Source organism: Gadus chalcogrammus, chromosome 9 (genome assembly GCF_026213295.1).
Source record: "Gadus chalcogrammus isolate NIFS_2021 chromosome 9, NIFS_Gcha_1.0, whole genome shotgun sequence".
NCBI classification, from domain to species: Eukaryota; Metazoa; Chordata; class Actinopteri; order Gadiformes; family Gadidae; genus Gadus; species Gadus chalcogrammus.
The window spans coordinates 19367908-19382414 of NC_079420.1; the positions used below are offsets into that span (position 1 = coordinate 19367908).

The following is a 14507-nucleotide window of genomic DNA, read 5'->3' on the forward strand; positions in this document are numbered from 1 at the left end:
CAACACAATCGTTGAATGGACCGGATCATTGCAGATGTCATCCTATCGACTGCTGGTATTGAACTTGCAACGTGCAGCTTCAAAGTCAACAAAGCCGATCTGGCATTCCTTCTCCAGGGATTTTTTTCCTGATGATGGAAAGGGAATGAAGATGGAAGAGATAATTTATTTATCACCTTTTTTGCATGAATGACAGTTGACTCATTGTTTCAAGCTATTCTACAGAAGACTTTTTTTTGCTAGTAGATGAAGCTTTCAGAGGCAAAATATCTGAGTTCTGGCTTCAGATATTGATCTAGGGACTAGGTGGTTCATTGTAAACGAGTGGGATAGTGAGCCACTGACTGCTGCCTCTGCGCCTGGGCCAGCTGAGCGTTGGTCTGGTCCAGCTCTTGTCTTTGCATCCTGTGAGTCCGGCTCTGCTGTCTCTCCAGCAGCACAGCTGAGTCCACACAAAGCTGCTCATCCCGGTGCTCCTTCTGCTGCTTCTCCCATCAAGTCCTCTGCACAAACACGAGTCAGACACACACACACACACACACGTTTTACAAATAAAATATTAACATCCACCATGTCCATGAAACATTTGCCATTGCCTTTAGGATTATTTCAAGATAAATGTTCACTATTTTAGAGGAACTTTTGTTCAAAACTACGCAGAGATTGCCAACTTCCATTGCAGTAGCAATTTATGCTTATTTTTTAAACATACAAAGAAGAGTGGAGACAAACATTAGCTATCTTATTCTATCTGTCAAATAGCTGGTAATCCATCTATTGCTATAATCAGGGAATAAAACTATGCAAACACATATTGCATCTTTGCACATAAAATTGTGCTGAAACGTCAACTTCATTTTCATTAATGATGAAGGCAATCATGTTGGATGTTTTTACTGTCAAATCGGAGCTCTGAAATATAAGCCAAATTTTCGACCTGTAATTATAATAATGTAAATCACTCAAATTGTGCACCTATCAAACTTTGAGTCATGGGATTGTATTAAAGGAATATAACAAATAGGAATAAATGTATGTTTGGATAATTAAAGCCTGCATTGCACAGTAATACGAGATTATATTTTATAATCCCCTTTTCACCTTTAAATTGTGTTTCCTGGACTTGTGTTTGTGTGTGTGTGTGTGTGTGTGTGTGTGTGTGTGTGTGTGTGTGTGTGTGTGTGTGTGTGTGTGTGTGTGTGTGTGTGTGTGTGTGTGTGTGTGTGTGTGTGTGTGTGTGTGTGTGTGTGTCTAAGGACTTGCTTCAACACTCTGTTGAGCACTCTGAAACCAAGTATTGTTTTCCCTCTCTTAAAAGGTGCTAGGTGCACAGACGGTGCACCTAGCAGCAAGGACAGTTGTATCAGAGCACCTGTGTGTGTGTGCATTACACACACACACACACACACACACACACACACACACACACACACACACACACACACACACACACACACACACACACACACACAACCTTTATGCAAATGATCACCAACAATTGACATATCAGGAACACATCAGCGGCAACAATCTTGGTTATTTATGAAAATGCCTTAACGTCGCTCCCATAGGGCCCTCATTAGTATCATTGTATCATTGTATCTAACCTTCATCACATTAGATAAGTGGTTGTGGCGGCCTTACCAGGGATAGGCCTGCTGGAAATCTGGTTGACTGCAGGCTCAATTATTAATTCATTAAATCACAAATCCTATCTCTGATTGAATGAGTGCGGTTAAGATAAGGCTTGGATAGATATAGGCAGCATAACTTTTATGTTAGGTTTTAGACAACACAACTATATGGATAGGTTGAGGGTCGTTGTCAGTCTCTAAGCCAACCTGAGGGAGAGCAGGGTGGGTAATGCCTTCGCCATAGTGTGTGTAACTGCAGGCAGTGTTTTCCTGCTCTGTGGGGTATTATATGTAATTCGTTCTTTGACCTCAAGGTGGACTCGTGTTATTTCTCGTAAATGTAACCGTTTTATTTCTTGTTTGTTGGTTTTGTCGGGAAGCTTCGAGAAGCTAGTGTCGCAGCTGCAGACAAGCCACGTTCTATATCCGTTCTAAGGTTTTATGTTTCACGCAGGCAACAACAGAGATTTAAGTTAACCCCATTGGCTACAAGCAGGCAAAGTGGTTAGTGTTGTGTTTTTGTTTCCTTTTTGTTTGCCGAGGAGGATTTGTGTGCTCTTGGATAATTGTTTGATTGTTAAACTAATTTCATGTCTCTATTGTAATTGTAGTTCTACGGTGTGATTAAATCATCAGTAAAAGGAGCCGGAGCCTCGAGTATTTCAATGGGCGTTACAATATGATTAGTAGTTTAACGAACGGGAGGGGGCCAGACATATGAGCAATTAGAGCAAATAAAACATTAGCTCTCAATATTCTGGTTCTCAAGCTAGTGATTCACTGTTCTTCAACCCCAAACAACACTGTAGGAATAATTGATCAATATTGAATCGGACCATGATAGATAAATGTCGCTCCATCAAGGAATGATCCTTGTCGCCAAACATCCTCCTCAAAAGTTGGATGAGAGAGCCAAAGGCAAATGTTGACACACCTACGTGATAACCACTTTCACTATGTTCAATTAAGAAACGCAGATCTTATTTGGATGTCAAACTGCTGTGACAATTTAATAAGGGTGACCAAATGCGTTCATTGAAACTTTTGCAGATTCCCCCATGTCTCATTATCTTTCACCTGGTGCTGAAATCCAATTTGATCAACCTGTAACGTTAACGCAAAAATAATAGTGGTAATGGCAGTAATACAGCTGAAACATACACGTCCATTGTCTAATTTGTCCTTGAGAAAGCAAAATATTGCTAATACAAAGTGTGAAGCCTACCCCAATAGTTCTATCCTTTCTTGTTGATGCAGCTCTCGGTTGTGGTGCGTTGCAGATTTGCTGTGGCCATGCCATCGGAGAGCAGTTCAATGTTCATTTTGAGATCCTTTCGCCATTAAAACCTGGGCCTCAAAACGAAAACAAGGCTCCCAGCACAAACACAGGTTGCTAGTAGAAAATTCCGAAAATCTTTGGCCTCGATGCTTTTGGCCTCGTCAAACATCCACAAGTCAGCAATCCCTGGCTCCACTATAGTTGGTGGCTAAATGTTATTCCTTGGTTATAAAGAAGGCTTTATACGCCGACCTTCAGTTACCTTTTCAAGTTATTCATTAATTAACGGATTATAATTTTGCGTGTAGAATTAAGAAATGGCATCTAGCGGAATTGACGGTGCAAAAATTAGATATTCACAAGTATGTCTTAATCAGTGTATAATCCCATGAAAATGTGTAATGTTTTGTTTTTATGAATTTAAAATAACCCCTTTAAAGCTACATGGGCAATGGTTCCTCTTCCCCATAGCACACCATTTTGCTCCGCCATGTTTTTGGCAAGGAGTTGTAGGAAGGAGGTGGTGTGTTATTCCAATGGCTACAACCCATTTCCATGGAAGCTGTAACTGCCGCACATTGTCAATTTGTTTAATTTGGTAACCTCCAGTTTTTTTTTTTGTTCCTATTGTTTATAATGGCATTGGGGTGGATCGAATTGCTGCCTGAGTGTGGTTCTTGGTTTGTTTAAGGCGCGGTTGACATAAACTGGTTTGTGACTGGATCAGGATGGATACACAGGTAGGCGAGGAAGAAAACATAATGGTTTGTGAGGATTGGTCTCCGGTTGATAGAGGGTGAAGAGGTAAAACAAATATGAGGCAAGGTATGGATGCACGAGCTTCTGTCAGCCTGAATACTAGAGAGAAATAGTTCAGAGGAGGATAACTGGACGGTTCGCAGGAAGGTGGAAAGGGAAGAATTTAAAATAGTAATTAAGTTCAGGAAGGAAGATGAGCAGATCAATCTAAGTCCAATTGCGCTGACTTAGAGAGCTGAAAAATAAGTTAGGAGAAGTAGAAATGGCTAAGATTCTTCGAGATGGGAACTTGTTGATGAAATGCGGAAATAAGGAACAGAGAGATAAAGCTTTGCATATTGAGAGTATTTGCAAAAAGGTGATGACTGAAAGAAGAGTTCTGGGGGAGAACAACAGTTTCTCGAGGAGTGATAACTGGCATTCCCATCGAAGAGGATTTGGAAAAAGGTGGTGAGGAGACTGAAGAGACTGTTAAGAAGCGTGAATGGTGAAAAAGTAGAGAGGTTGTCAGTCCTTCTGGAGTTCCAGGACTTGGTTCTTCCAGATAAAATAAAGATAGGATATATGAGTTTCCCAGTCAGGCCTTATGTTCCTCCTCCGCTTCGGTGTTACAAATGCCAGAGGTGAATCATCTTTGAATCATGGGATTGAATTAAAGGAATATAACAAATGGGAATACAATGTCTGTTTGGATAATTAAAGCCTGCATTGCACTGTAATAGCCATGGCTTGCAAAGGAAAGCAAAGGTGTGCTAAGTTTTGAGGGGAACACAGGTTTGAGGACTGTGGAGATAATGTGCAGGTTGTTGTAATTTGTTGTAATTGTGGTGGCCAGCATAATATGGGGCTTGTGAAGTCAGGAAGAGAGCAGTGGAAATTCAATAAGTGAAAACAGTCAACAACATAAGCTATGCTGAACAGTGCAAGGACAAAAGGGAAAGGAAGAAACAGACAAAATCACTCAAAGTTCAAGATCAGGAGGAGGTCAAAGAGGGCAAGCTATAAGGAATACAGAACTTGATGTGGATAAGTTGATTTTGTTTGTTGCCTCTGAAATCAACTGTGCAGATCAAGTTAAACACAAAACAGAGAAAATTAAGATAATTGTGAAAGGAGCTGAAAAAATCTTGGATATGAAAGATTTATCCAAATGAAGGAACAAATCAGCAGAAGACTTGAGGAAGTCAGGAATCCAGGGGTTCATGGGGACAAGACTTAGACTGAATGATTATTCTTCAATGAACGCAAGGAGTTTAGTAGCAAATGGTCAGGAATTTAAAGGATTTATTAATGGTCTCAGAAATAAACCAGAAATGATATGCATTCAAGAAATTTGGCTTAAAACAACATTAGATTTTGTAATTAAAGGACATGATAGTATATGCAGCAATAGGGTGGAGGGAAGTGGAGGAGGCTGTATAATATTTATAAAACAAGAAATGCATGAGCATTAAAGAAAGGAAAAGAAGAAGAAAGTTTACATTGGAATTACTGGAGGAATTAGCTGTAGCCTACATTTAGATGGGAAAATTATTTGTTGTGGAGATTTTAATGCTCATAGTACATTATTGGATAGCCATAACGATAAAAATTGAGAGGTGATTGAAAAGCTAATGGAAATTAAAAACCTAGTATGCCTCAAATGATGGAAATGGTATGAGAATTGACGTTAGAAATGGTACGGAATCTGCCATGATTCTTACTTTAGTGTCAGAAACAGTGGCAGGTATTTGTACTTGGGAAATTGTAAAAGAAACAACAGTGGGAAGTGACCACTATCCTATAATAACAGAAGTAGGCGGGAGGTTGGAAGAGTATGATACTGGAGGAGTAGATAGATGGGTTTTCAGTAGTGTTGATTGCGAAAATTTTAAGCAGACTAGTGATAAGGAAATGGAAAAAGTTGATGTTAGTAAAGATGTTGATGAATTAAATTGTTCAGTTTGTGAAGCCAATCTAGGAGTAGCAAAGCAAACAATTTCAAAGGAAGGGAGGTAGAAGGAAAAAGAAAAGTGTGCCATGGTGGACGAAGGAATGTGATAATGCCATAAAATCTCGGAATAAAGCTTTTAAAATGTTAAAAGAACTCATAATTACCAGAATCTTATTGAATTTAAAAGGTTGCAAGCAACTGTGAGGAAAATAATTAAAAATGCAAAGAAGGATTATTGGAGGAAATTTTGTGATTCAATAGGAAGAGAAACAGAAATAGGTAAAGTATGGGGAAAGATTAAAATAATGAATGGAATTAAAAGGGAGTATGGGTATCCAGTCTTAATTGAAAATGAAACGGCTGCAGTGATAGATGAAGAGAAGGCAGAGATGTTGGTTCTGAATTTTGTTAAGGTTCATAGCTCTAGTAATATAAATGAAGAGGGGAGAAAAGGAAGGGAAGCTACAATAGAAGAGAATGAGGAACTACTACTACAAGATGAGGATGCCAATGATTAGATAAATGTATGATTCACAAAGGCAGATCTGATTTGTGCTCTTAAGAAAACCAAGATGTCGTCGCAAGGAAAAGATCAGATGTTTTACGTTACGTTAAATCATCTTAGTGAATCTTCTAAAGACATTTTACTGCAGCTATATAATAAGGTTTGGACGAAGGGAGAGTTACCACAAATTTGGAAAGAAGCTTTTGTAGTCCCAATACGTAAGCCAGGGAAAGATTTTAAAAACCCAGGGAGGTATAGGCCTATTGCTTAAACATCTAATGTATGCAAAATAATGGAAAGAATGATAAATGAAAGATTAACATTTTACTTAAAAAACAAAGGTTCCTCATCTCATCTCATCTTCATCCGCTTATCCGGGGTCGGGTCGCGGGGGGAGCAGCTCAAGCAGGGGGCCCCAGACTTCCCTCTCCCGGGCCACATTGACCAGCTCTGACGGGGGGATCCCAAGGAGTTCCAAGGCCAGTGTTGAGATATAATCTCTCCACCTAGTCCTGGATCTTCCCCGAGGTCTCCTTCCCACTGGACGTACCTGAAACACCTCCCAAGGGAGCCGCCCAGTGGGCATCCTTACCAGATGCCCGAAACACGTCAGCTGACTCCTTTCTAAGTAAAGGAGCAGCGGCTCTAATCCGAGTTCCTCACGGATGGCTGAGCTTCTCACCCTATCCCTAAGGGAGACGCCAGCCACCCTTCTGAGAAAACTCATCTCGGCCGCTTGTACCCGCGATCTCGTCCTTTCGGTCATCACTCAACCCTCATGACCATAGGTGAGGATAGGAACGAAGATAGGCCGGTAGATCGAGAGCTTTGCCTTGCGGCTCAGCTCTCTTTTCGTAACAACGGTGCGGTAAAGCGAACGCAATAACGCCCCCGCTGCTCCGATTCTCTGGCTAATCTCACGCTCCATCGTACCCTCACTCGTGAACAAGACCCCGAGGTACTTGAACTCCTTCACTTGGGCTAAGGACTAATTTCCTACCCAGAGTAAGCAATCCATCGGTTTCCTGCTAAGAGTCATGGCCTCAGATTTAGCGGTGCTGATCCTCATCCCAGCCGCTTCACACTCGGCCGCCAGCTGATCCAGTGAGTGCTGAAGTTCACAGGCCGATGATTCAATGAGGACCACATCATCTGCAAAAAGCAGTGACGAAATCCTCCGACCACCGAACCGCAACCCCTCCCCACCACGACTACGCCTCGATATCCTGTCCATGTATATCACAAACAAGATTGGTGACAAGGCGCAGCCCTGGCGGAGACCAACACCCACTGAGAACGAAACTGACTGGCTGCCGAGGCCGCAAACACAGCTCTCGCTTTGGGAGTACAGAGTACAGAGGCTATTATTAAAATAAATGCATGGTCAATTAAGTGGGGATTTAAATTGTCCATAGATAAAACAAAGACAATGTACTTTACAAGGAAAATAATTGTTGGTAATTTGAAACTTAGATTATATAATCAAGAATAGGCTCTGTGCACTAGAACCCGGAAGTCCACTGACGGTGTCGGCATTCTAGTTTCCGGTCTACTTACTGACCCAGTCCATAGCGTGAACATGTCTGGCTTTTCTAGATGTCTCCAAGACCTACCGACAATAAATGTTAACGATGTTCACCGCATTGTTGGTGCTAGTTCCCTTGCACCTACAAGCAAGCGGCAAAAAAGGATTTAAGCTCTATATTTCGAGTTATTTGCCTAACTTTGAGGGTCGGTGACAGACTACCGGCTTTTTAGTGAACATTTGTTAGCGACAACATTTTTCTGTATTTAAAACACTTAACTGTCCGTTGTTGTACTAGCTGTACTAACGTGTGGCCATTTTTTAGTTTCTAACAAAGATAAGGGAACATCGGAGGTGATTATCAGAGCATCGTGCCACAGGTCCATGAAGTAATCAGAGAAGCCTCACAGCTTGAGTGTATGTTAAAGCTAGCGATAAACAAACCGTTATAAACAAACCGTTATACGCCCGTTTCTTTTATAGCAGTGTCCGTGGGGGGATTTAGCTGAGGTCATATGTTTAATCAAATAATCAATACAAACATGTATATTTAAAAAAAAAAACAGCACAAATGTACTCTGCCCTACAAAGGCAAAGTGCAGTAACTACGTATTTTGTCAAAATTGAGTTCAGAGTGAAAATGGGTTTTATAACACCTTCTTTGTCTTGAGACAAAAACTCTTGGTCCAACTGTGTCCCGTTTCAGAGACATCCCCAAGTCAAATTTGCAGTAACTACAGAATCCAACCTAATACCAAGGCTAAACGCAGTAAGTGAAGTTACTGCGTTCTGCCTTTGTTCACCCGGCTTTGACACAGTAGATACTGCGGTCTGCCTTAGTAGCCCCATCCGAATCTACTGAGGAAAACTCATGGTGGAACTTGCTTTGAAACGCAAGTATCCAGACAATGGTAAGGACGATGGAAAAATATCAACAACTGACCTAAATCTATTAAGCCATTTTAGCCAACCTGCTCCCTTGAAGCCTGTAGCATCTTTCCACTCTGGAACCGCTGTCATAGTCTAATTACGATCACGTCGCTGTTTTTTTTTCCCTGTCTTCATTTCTGAAACTATTTTCGTTTCGGGGCAGCTAATCCAACTGATGTGAAGATAACAAAATCAGCCTACTCATTTAGTTAGTCGACTCCATTTAAGTCACTGTTACTTTAGAATTCTAGAGTTAGCTGATCTCCTGAGGAGAGCCGTGCAGCGCCTGCAGCCGCAAACACGATATTGAATGAAAATGAAATGTCCATTTAGATTGGTTGTTTACTTCTCATTCCACACTCTACATCAAATGGTTTAGGTAAAATATCGCGTTGTCTAAAGGATAGCCAATGAAGTTCAAGCAGAAAGTCAAGGTTGCAAAACCACCATCGAGATCAGTTGACGTCTTCAGTTCATTTCTTCTATTGTATAAAATGGCAGTCACTCATTTTGACGTTAGATCTAGTTTGGGATATAATTGGCAAGTAATTATTTATTATATCTACCTTATCTGTAGTTCTTATGGTTATTATATTTCAAACTAATGTAACTGAGTGACCTCTATGAATTGTTGATAGTCTTTTGCCACTTCTTGCCAAAACAGTAATATCCAATCTTGTATAATACTTACTTTAATACACACATGTATGCATCCAAGAGTTCCAGTGAATCACTTATCTAAGCTTCCCACTGGCTGCCACCATGCAGTAGCCCCCCCCCCCCTTAATTTTCTAATTAAAATGAAAATCCACAAACCAAAATACTATTGATTGTGTGTAAAATGTTAAGGATATTTGGGAAGATAATGGCAATGTTGATGACAAAAAAATGCAATTGAAGGGTTTGATTTCAAAACGCTACCTATATCTATAGTGTGCATCGCCAGTGATATCAACAAAATAGTATTTTTGTTGTTTTGTTAAAGTTAAGATACATCAAAGAACACTATCCCAACTGCAGGTTCACTGATATAACCTAAAACCTTTTATATAAAAAAATGATTCATGAAAATTCATTAAAATTGTGGATATAGCGTGTTGGAACCAAACTCTTCAATTGCTTAGGGCTGCGATGTGACACGGACATAAGGACAAAATAGATTGTTGAAGGTTACAAGCAATTTCAATACTCTCAAAAACCTTCATAAACGAAGCACAAGCCAATTAAATTAAATAAAAAGGCATAGGTAATGCAAAAAGGTTTCTTTCAGAACACATTTAAATTGTAGATACTGCACTTTGCCTTTGTAATAGTACTCTAGTTGTTCGAGGTAATACAAAGGCAGAGTGCAGTATCTACAATTTTGAGGTCAAAGGTCATATCATTGGTCTTTTCTTTTTCTATACAATTTTCCTTCCTATAAAGGTATTGATTGAAAGTATCACCACTATTGTACCTGCAACAGGTTTGGCCGGCCAGTATGAAAACTTTGAAGGCATTTTTCTCAGTTTCAATGTTGACGTAGTTACTGCACTTTGCCTTTGTAGGGCACAAGCGCACTTTCCTCGTCAGCCACCACAACACGCAGAAAGCTCCAGCCGAGAGCGCCCACCACGCCCCCAACACAGTGCAGGCACGCGAGCCGCACACAGACACAAACACACCAGCTTCACATTGCCTCAAACTCCACTAAAATGCCTCTTTCTGTATAGCACTGTAGTGCACTGCTCACGGTCAACACACACTGTACTAGTAGCACTGTACTCATGGTCTAAGACCATCGGAACGGGTAGCTCAGGCTCTTCGGGGTCGGAGCAAGGCTCGGGAATCGCCGGTCTCTCTCTTCGCTCCCACACACCAGCCCGTGTTTGCCTCGCGATGAAGTTGTTCCAGTTGAATAAAGAAGAGACTGAGTTGGGCAAAAGGACCCTTTTCCAGTTGATGTGATCAACTTGTTGTCGAAATGCCGACTGCACACCTTCGTGTGGTTGATGACTTCAAACCCCGTCCTCCTGATCTTCTGTATCCACTGCGCCCGAAGAATCTGGTTTTTTGGGAAGCGGTGGAAACTTAAACTGCCATTATACCGGCTGGAAGCTGAGCACAACGGTACACAGCAGTGTTGGTTTGATCCGCCTTCACTCCGTTGAAGCTTGTTTAGTCTTCTAACATTACATTTCCGTTGTTTGGTCTGGTTTTCCATCTTTTTACTATTTATAGTTGCCGTGTTAACTGATACGGGAAGTAGACCGGAAACTAGTATGCCAACACCTGGCGACACCGGAAGTTCGCTTCTAGAGTTGTGCACAGAGCCTATTGGAGAGAGTAAAGCAACTCAAATTTCTGGGTTTGTGGTTTGATGAAAGAATTACATGGAATGTACATATTCAGAAAATAAGTGACAAGTGTAAGAAAGATGTAAATTAATGAGATGTCTGGTAGGAAATGAATGGGGAGCTGAGGGAACATCACTAAAAAACGTTTATATAGGATTAAAAGGAGCCGTATTAGAATATGGTTGCATAGCATTTGGATCTGCAGCAAACACATCTCTGAAAAGGTTAGATAATATTGTATATCAGGTTTTGAGACTATGCTCAGGTGCTTTTAGAACGACCCCAACATCATCATTACAAGTCGAAATGGGAGAAATGCCACTGGAATTAAGGACATAATAAAGATCACCCAACACAAGATATACTGAAACAATGTTGGGAGAAGGAGTGAAGAGAAACAAAAAGTTTTGGATGGATAATTGAGCAGAAAGCAAAATAATTTGAAGTTAATGAAATAAATATTAGTCTGTACCACCCTATGGATACTTCCTGATCCTATTGTTGATCTCGCATTGCTTGACAAAAAGAACAAGGTAAGGAATTTAGTTCAGCATTAAAATTTGCAAACAAATCAGTGATGGACTGTCAGTGTATACAGGAGAGATGATGGTCATTTTGTTAGCATTACAATGGGTTGAAGAGAATAACAAATCAGAGGGAAGGCCAGATTTTTTAATAAAAATGCAGCAAACATTATATAGAATTCAAATGATGGGACCAAGTATAATTCCCTGGATACCAGCGCATATAGGAATCAAAGGAAATGAAGTAGCTGACAAATGTGCAAAGGAAGCAACAAAAAGGAATCATATTGATCACGGTTCCATTTAGTAAAACGGAAATGAAAACTACAATCAATTATATATTGAAAGAAAGGTGGCAAAAGCAGTGGGAAGAAGAGAGAAAAGGAAGGTGGTTAAACAGAATTCAAAGAATAGTAGGCGTGATGAGAAGCACGGGGAGAACCCGGAAAGAGGAAACAATAATATCCAGGTTACACTTTGGTCATACAAGATTAAACAGTACATTATTTAAAATACGAAAACACAATTTGGAAAGATGTGAATATTGTAATGAAGAAGAAACTTTAGAACATGTTATGCTTTATTGTCAAAAAGATGATGCTGAGAGAAGGGAACTGATAATGAATCTTAAAGAAATTAAGTGGAATTATGATTTACGGGATCTTTTATCTTTTAAGTTCTGAGGTTGCAGTATGCGTTCGCGCGTGCTGGTGTTTGTGTGTGCGCTGCAGGCTGCTTGGCACATGCGCACATGAGTAACTGAGTAACTGGTGTGACAGGCCTACTATTATAGTAGTGTGGAGTGCGGTAAAGGACGAGACAAGAGACGGAGATGGGTCGAGTCAGCTTTACTCTCCACTTCAATCAAAACAGGTGTTACTCCAACATGAGTTCAATCGTAACTGCCGTGAATCGGAAATGTCGTAGATCGGAACAGTAGTAAACCGGAACTGTTTCCCTTAACGGTACAGTCCCTTGGTGAATGTCTTACCACTGCAGTTGTGGGTCACCACACAGGCCCCCCCAGAATTCAACCAAACCAACAGGTCGAGACCGAACAGGTATCCCACTAGTGTTAAACAGAACATACTAACACAGAACAGTCCCTAGAAAAATCAACGCCTAGGACCAGGCGGCAAGAAAGGCTGTGTTTAACAGGAGAAGGGCAAAAGGCAGGAGCAGGTTTCGAGGCCGCCGCAGGGGCAGGGGTCGAGGCTGCCGCAGGGGCAGGGGTCGAGGCTGCCGCAGGCGGGCGCCCCCGCCGCAGGGGTTGAGCCAGCTGGAGCGGTTCGCCAATATCCACATGAGCAGGCTTGAGGTCTTGAGGCAGGTCTATAGCCGCCCGCTCAGGCCTGCCCCCCATATCCCCCACAAAGTTCTTAGGCCCACCCTCCAAGACGCGGAAGGGCCCATCGTAGGGGGGCCGCAGCGGGGTACGGCCGTGGCGTCCGGGAGAAACTCCCCAAGGACGCGCAGGGGCTGGCCGTACACCAGCTCTGCCGACGAGGCCTGAAGATCGTCCTTGGGGGCGGAGCGAAGGCCCAGCATAACCCATGGGAGGCGGTCAACCCAGTCGCTGCCCGTAAGGCTGGCCCTGAGCGAGGCCTTCATGTCCCGATGATACCGCTCGCAAAGCCCGTTGCTCTGTGGATTATAGGCTGTGGTACGGTGGACCTTCAGCCCCAGGACCCCGGCGACCGCAGTCCAAAGCTCCGACGTGAACTGCGGCCCCCGGTCCGAGGAAAGGTCGGACGGTGTGCCACCCAAACGGGCCACCCAAGCCATAACGAACGCCCGGGCCACCTCAGCTGCTGTAGTGGAGGACAGGGGAACCACTTCTGGCCACCTGATGGTTCTGTCCACCATGGTGAGGAGGTAGGTGTAAACACAGGAGGGTGAAAGCGGGCCCACCAGGTCCACATTCACATGGTCGAAACGCCTCTCCGGCACTTTGAAGAGTGCCAAGGGGGCTTTGGTATGACGAGTCACCTTCGCACGCTGGCACGCCACACAGACAGCGGCCCAGGCCCTGACATCCTTCCGCAGGCCCGGCCAGACGAACTTGGCCCCAAACCAGCTTGGCAGAGGCCTTCACCCCTGGGTGGGAAAGACTGTGGATCGTGTCAAAGACCTTACGCCTCCAGCCAGCAGGCACCATGGGGCGTGGTTGGCCAGTCGAGATGTCGCAGAGGAGCGTAGTGTTGGCCGTGCCAAATACCACATCCCCCTATTAGGAGCGCCGTGGGGGCCGTCCTGTACCTCAGAGTCCGTAGCCTGATCCCCAGCCATAGCTGCCTAGTCGAGGCCCCAGTGGACGGAACCAATAACCACCCGAGAGAGGCAGTCGGCTACAAAATTCTCTTTGCTCAGAGATGGCGGAGAGCTGACGCTGCTGTCGACCAGACCATGGCTCCGAAGACTTGGCCATGGCGAACGTCAGCGGCTTGTGGTCAACAAAAGCCGTGAACCGACGGCCCTCCAACAGGAAAGGGAAATGACGGGTGGCGAGGAAAAGAGCCAGGAGCTCCCTGTCGAAGGCGCTGTATTTCCTCTCGTTGTCACGGAGCTTCCTGCTGAAAAAGGCCAGCGGCTGCCAGGCTCCGATATCCATCTCGCGTTGGGGGTCACCAATTGGAGTGTGGTAAAGGACGAGACAAGAGACGGAGATGGGTCGAGTCAGCTTTACTATCAACTTCAATCAAAACAAGTGTTACCCCAACATGAGTTCAAACGTAACTGCCGTGAATCGGAACTGTCGTAAACCGGAACAGTAGTAAACCGGAACTGTCGTAAACCGGAACTGTTTCCCTTAAAGGTACAGTCCCTTGGTGAATGTCTTACCACCGCAGTTGTGGGTCACCACAGTAGTAAGATCAATCTTATAAGCCTTATAAAGTTGCATATTTTCATATTAAATATTGTATTTAAAATGCTACGTTTACCTAAATAAATGATTGCCTAAAATGACAATTACATGTCTTTCTGTCGCACTAAAAACATCCTCATGTCCCGAACCCCCTCAGATAATCATGACACATCGCACAACATCTAAGTACCTATTCAATGATTATGGATTATCAAT

The 14507-nt window shown here is 42.9% G+C and overlaps 1 protein-coding gene across 1 annotated transcript in view; it reads right to left on the reverse strand.

Annotated features, from left to right (window-relative positions):
• LOC130388972 (probable polypeptide N-acetylgalactosaminyltransferase 8) overlaps positions 1-14507 on the reverse strand; it is a 42146-nt gene that overhangs the window by 23556 nt on the left and 4083 nt on the right. The gene's annotated exons all lie outside the window — the stretch shown is intronic.